This window comes from Schistocerca americana, chromosome 1 (assembly GCF_021461395.2).
Source record: "Schistocerca americana isolate TAMUIC-IGC-003095 chromosome 1, iqSchAmer2.1, whole genome shotgun sequence".
Lineage (NCBI taxonomy): Eukaryota > Metazoa > Arthropoda > Insecta > Orthoptera > Acrididae > Schistocerca > Schistocerca americana.
The window spans coordinates 187,418,040-187,424,838 of NC_060119.1; positions in this window are offsets into that span (position 1 = coordinate 187,418,040).

Sequence of the window (6,799 nt, forward strand, 5' to 3'; positions counted from 1 at the left end):
ACACTCACATACAGCTGTTGGCCACAGCCTCCGTTGATAAAGAGAGAGAGACACACAACTTTCACATGCACACACACAAGCAAGCACACTTCACGCACACACGACAGCCAATTCCAGCATCTCCGCCAGCTAAATGAGAGTGTCTATTAATCATGCCTGTCTGCAATTTGACATGTCTTCTTTACGGTAAGTAACAATCTGTCTTTCCTACATTGTTGATATTCCTACCTGGAGTTCCCACTGTTTGAATTAAAAAAAAAAAAAAAAAAAAAAAAAAAATCATTCATTTGGGCTACTGAATATCTACATTAACACTACAGACCATACAGTGAAGAGAAAAGCCTTGACACTTAAAGTAGACTTTGCATGTCTGCCACAACCAATTACATAACAAACTTTTGTTTACATATCTACAGTTGTAGATGTCTGTTGCTTCAAGCTAGTCATGACAGCAGCCTTTTGCACTTTGTACTTAAAAGCCGACAAAAGTAATGCCAGCAATCAAGCCTCTGTGCCCCTCCTGATACACAGAGTTGGTCATCTCTACACGTGGGAGTTTGATGTGTAGTGTAAACTAGGTGAATCATTATCACCACCATCATGTTCTTTCATTACACAGTGAACAATCTGCACTACATATATAGAGCACAATAATTTGTAAACACTTCAGCTGAAGACCAGGTATGTCATAAGTGATATGAACAGGACAAGCTACTGCTCAAACAGCTGACAACAAAGGATCAATATTTTCATGGACAAGTGATATCAAAGGGATTGTGATTGCCTCGGCCTCCTGGTTTATCTCCAAATAACTTTTTCCTGTGCGAATACCTTAAGGAATGCTTCTTACAAGACTCATTTTAACACCATTCTGAAATTTTAGAAACAACTTGAATGTGTTGCTGCAGTTTCTCAACAAACAGTACAGCATGTGCTTAAGAACATGCAACATCATATTCACTTATGTGAATTATATAATAGAAGCTACTTTCAACAATGGTTGCAATTCAGATATTTTGCCATTAAGCTAGTTACTTTTTGGACACCCTCTACATGGCAGTAACAATAACTAACAACACTGGGCAGCATGTACTGCAGGGCTTAGTATGACACATCTGAATTTATTATTCACTACAAGACTTTCATTTACTTCAGAATTTAAGGCTGTGTGTGGTGTTCGTACAGAAAGATTACTCACAAACAACAAACTGCTGGTATGGACTTAACAAACACAAAACATAAGAAATTCTGATGTCAACAAATACCAGTGCCTGACTGTTCATGTATGAAAGTTTTTTCATGATTGTACTGGGTGTAACAAAGGGTGTACCAATTCAAGCATAACAGAGAAAGGAAAGTCAGATAATGTATGTCACCAGGAAGTAACACAGTAATTTAGCTTGATTACTGCATCAGTGACTCGTCCCTGGAGTAAGATTAACTTAATCAAAAATTCTGAAAGTATATGGCAGTACATGGAAGTGAACGAACATAAACAGTTGATTGGAAAGAATATAACAGATAAACCAAGCTTCAACAGAGAAACTGTGGTGTTTTTTGAAGATACAAATCAAACTTAAGCCAGTTCCTTAGTATGCTTAGGGTTTTAGAATAGATATGTTTAGATTTAGGTCATCATTTCCATCAATACAATGATATAAAAGAGGTACTCTCTATTTTAAATGATTAACAAAATTTCAAGAACAAGTATTTGAACAATATTCTACAGAGCAATGGAAGGATAATAAGACATGAAGCTGACTACATCTCACATGGGTCATCCATTCATTTTTCTTTGTGAGTTTTGCCACAGAAGGGGTGATGCGATGAAGATCAGGAGTAAAGTCTGTGTGGAGACATATATCCGAACATTTCACCTCCCTCTATGTGTTAATGGAACTAAATGACACATACAGTGAGTGTCTTTTGTCACTGCTGAATGGAAGCTTATAGAGTGTAAAAGCAGCATTAAATATATCCTTGCTAAAAGCACCTAACACTTTAGCCAGAAGTATGATGACAGTATTAAGACGAATTATCAGATCACTGTACTTCTTATTTCACACTCAGTTACATCTTTCTCATACACTAATTTCTGTGTAAGACAGTGCACAGGAACTGTACCAGGAACATGCCTAGTGTATCTATGGTGTTCGAATCAATCTTTGGTAAATGACTCCTTTACTGCCATAACTGCATTTCAATTATGGTCTTCATGTAAGTGGTTATATGTAGTAATAATGTAAATTATAAACAGAAAACACACCAAAATATCAGATCTTGGATCATAATTTTTTTCTAATATAGAAACTTTTGAATTAGGAGTAATTTATTACAGCTTTAACTATTCCAGCAGAGTATGTAGGAGAATTTCTGTGAAATGCAGAAAGTAAGAGAAAGATAGTAGAATAACTGAAATTGTGAGAGTGGGCTCAGAGTTATGGGTGAATAGTTGGTTGGTTAGACACAACAGTTAGGGGTAGCATTTCTGGCTCGTAATCGAAACATCATGGGACTTTGGTTCAATCCCAGCCACTGCTTAAACTTGGAATACAAAAATATCAGCAATCAAACAATGGAAAATCCAGGATGGAATGTAACAATACGAGAGAAGGAAAGTTGCTACTCGCCATATAGCAGAGATGCTGCAGTGTAGTTTCAGCTCTCTGAGACTGCAGATGTGTGTGCAAGTTGCACTTGCTGCTGACAAAGGCCTTAATGGCCAAAAGCTATGATTGTGTGAATCTTTTTATTGTGCCTATCACGACTCAGTATCTCAGCTATATGGTGAGTATCAACTTTACTTCTCTCGTAAAATATCAGCAATGGCGGCCAAAGACTTCTGGCAAAAGTAGTCACCCTCGTTCTGCCAACGGTCTTTTCAAGGAGGACAGAGGAGTGGTAAAACACTCAGGGAACCCTCCTGCCCTTCACCTGGGAAACTGCCCATAAAACATGGAAGAATCAGTAATGATCAACATCATGAGGATGCAGATGGTACAGGAAGTCACTGCATTAAAAACACACAATGCATATCCATAGGACACATGCCTGTAATTGAAAAAGTGTCATAATGCTCTCTCCATTGACAAAAGACTCCATGTAAATCCATCATTCTGATCTCCACAAGGGGACTGCTAAGGGCGGTCATGAGAAAAAGACTGAATAATGAACGAGAGGGCAATATTTTATGAATGTCAGAAGTTTGAATGTGACAGGGAAGCTAGAAAAGCAAAATGCAAAGGCTCAATCTAAATATAGTGGGTATTTGTGAAGTGAAATGAAAAGAAGATAAGGATTTCTGGTCAGACGAATATAGGGTAATTTCTACAGCAGCAGAAAATGGTACAGTTGGAGTAGGATTCATTATGAATAGGAAGGTAGAACAGAGTGTGAGTTACTTCAAACAATTAAGTGATAGGATTATTCTGATCAGAAATGACAGCAAATCAATGCCAAGAATGACAGTTCAGGTATACTCATCGACATCTCAAGCTGATGACAAAGAGAAAATATATGAGGATACTGAAAATGTAGTTCAGTACGTAAAGGGAGAAGGAATCTAATAACCAGTAGATGAAATCTAATAATCATGAGTGTGTGGAATGCAGTAGTAGGGGAAGGAGTAGAAGGCAAGATTACGGCAGAATACTGGCTTGGTAGTAGGAACAAGGAAGGAGAATGACTAATAGAGCTCTGCAATTATCTTCAACTGGTAATAGCAAATACTCTGTTCAAAATTCACAAGAGGAAAATGCCTGGAGGCACAGAAAGATTCCATCCGGATTACATCATAGTCCGACCGAGATTCTGAAATCAGATATTGGATTGTGAGGCATGCACAGGAGTAGGTATAGACTCAGATCACAATCAATGAGAAGGCTGAAGCTTAAGACGATCACAGAAAGAACCAATGAGGAAAGAAGTAAAATGCTGACATACAGAGGAATGGTGGTGTATGTTTGTAGTTTTTTGAAGCTGCAGATACTGCAATAATGAATACCAAGGAAGGCATATCAGTTGAAGAGGAATGGACAGCTCTGAAAAAAGGGCAATCACAGAAGTTGGACAGACAAATATATGTGCAAAGAAGGTAACTGCAAGGAAACCTAGGGTAACAAAAGAAATACATCAGCAGATTGATGAAACAAAGAAGAACAAGAACATTCAAGAAATGACAGGAATATAGCAATGTATACAGCATACAGAAAAGCCAAAACAACCTCAAGTGAAATTAAAAGTAAAGGAATCAACATCAGTTGTACAAGAAGAATTCTGCTGTTAAATTCATTCAGAACTTTGAAATCATTGGGGAAGTGGCAACCAAATAAATATTCAAGTTGGTGTGTAGAATATGTGAGGCTAGAGACGTGCCATCCCACTTTTGGAAAAATGTCACACACATAATTTTAAAGACAGCACGGGTGTATAGATATGAAAACTATCCTACAATCTGGTCAACAGTTCATGGATCAAAGTTGCTAACAAGAATAACATATGATCTGTTTGGCTTTAGGAAAGATAAAGGCACCAGAGAAGCACTTTGGACATTGCCTCTGATAATGGAAGCAAGACTTAAGAAAAATCAGGACACTTTCATAGGATCTGTTGACCTAAAAGAAGGGTTTGACAATGTATAATGGTGCAAGATGTTCAAAACTTCCAGAAAAATAGGTGTAGGCTACAGGAAAAGAAGGGAAATATACAATGTGTATAAGAACCATGATAGAACAAGAATGGAAGACCAAGAACTAAGTGCTTGGATTTAGAAAGATGTAAGACAAGGATGCAGTCTTCTCTCCCCTACTGTTCAATCTGTACATCAATGAAGCAATGACAAAAATAAATGATAAGTTTAAGAGTTGGGTTCAAACTCAGGGTGAAAAAATATCAAAGATAAGATTCACCAATGACATTGCTGTCATCAGCAGAAGGAACAGATGAAGTGAAAGAATTCTGCTACCTTGGAAGCAAAATGACCCATAATGGACAAAGCAAAGAGGACATAAAAAGCAGGCTAGGAAAAGAGAGCATTCCTGGCCAGTATGAAACACTGGTCATAATTTGAGAAAGACATTTTTGACAATGCGTGTCTAGAGTACAGCATTGTATGGAAATGAATCATAAACCGTGAGAAAAGTTGAGAAGAAAAGGATGAAACATTTGAGATGTTGTGCTACAGACATATGATGAACACTAGGTGGACTGACAAGAAACAAGGAGGTTCTTCATAGAATCAGTGATGATAGAAATACATGGAAAACATTGACAAAAGAAGGGACAGGATGGCAGGACATTTATTAAAAGGTTCAGAGATCAGGAAATAACTTTTATGGTATCTACATCTACATCCATACTCCGCAAACCACCTGACGGTGTGTGGCAGTACTACAGTGAGCTGTAAAAACTATAAGTTAAGACTGAGATTGAAATACATCCAACAAATAATTGAGAGTGTTGGGTGTAAGCGCTACTCTGAGATGAAGAGCTTGGCACAAGAGAGGAATTCATGGTACGCCATGTCAAATCAGTCAGATGACTGAGGGGAGGGAAGAAAAGGAGGGGGAAAGTCACTCAGAAAGAACATTACCCGTGAAAGGCAATGTTCAAGTCCCAACGCAGCCCACAGCTTAAATCTGTTGGTAAAGTTCAAAGAAGTTCATATTGCACTACATAGTGGAAGATTCATTCTAGAAGCTTTAGTACCAGTTACAATACAATCTTCACCATATCACAAGTAGTTTGCTTCACTTCTCTTGTCATTCTCAAATTGGGTTACCTACAACATTCTATTTTGAATACTGCCAAACAGTTACTGGAATATGCTGCTCTTCTGTAACAGACTGACATACTTTGGAAGGAACATGACACTGATAATTCAACAATAGCTTAAAGTGGAAAGGACAGTTAACAGTTTACTATCCATCACTGTTAATGTTGTTGGAAATGACGCTCTAGCTCTACTGAAGGCAAATAGGAAGTTCTCAGAAGAACCAATTTAAAATTTGCTTGAAGTAATTTTTGGAATTCAAGTAAACCTAAATCTGGTTGGTTTCAGATGTTGGATGTCCACTGCAAGTGATGTCACAGAAAATACCAGCAAAAGTATTATACACATAATAAACCTGTTAGTAAATACGCATTAAATAATCAGCTAAGAGATGTTCCAACAATAATTTGCAATAAGTTAATTTTTATTCAAAACTGACAATTTTAAGTACTAGAAACCTGCTGATCAGTTTAGAACTGTGACAGCTGAGAAAATTTGTTTGTATGAAATATAATGTTGGCAATTGTTATTGCAGGTCAATTATCACCTAAAGAGCTCATTCAGTTCTTTTGCTTTCATGACAATCAAGTGTTACAATCAGTCAGAAGGTTTTCTGATGGAAAAAAGTGCACTGTAATACAATCACAATGCTTTTTGCAATTCAAACAAATGTTTTGACAAAAAATTCAGAAAAATAAAACTTTTAAAATTAAATTGCCAGCTGCACTAGAAAAAAAGTTTATCACACTGAGTGTAATACTAATATACTTCTTTTAACTGATGTCAACCATCAATGAATGTATGATCTGTCTTCTAACACTTGTGAACGGGAATGTCACATGATGTATACTACCAAAAACTTTAAGTTTCTGACCCAATTGATCTAAAAATATTTCCAATATTCACATTTCATCAATAAAATTAATTTACTCTCCACAAAACAATCATACACGTCACAGACATGAATTAAACAACTGGGACACAAACTCTGTAAAATGGCTGCCTGCTATCAAGCAAAGATTATATTTT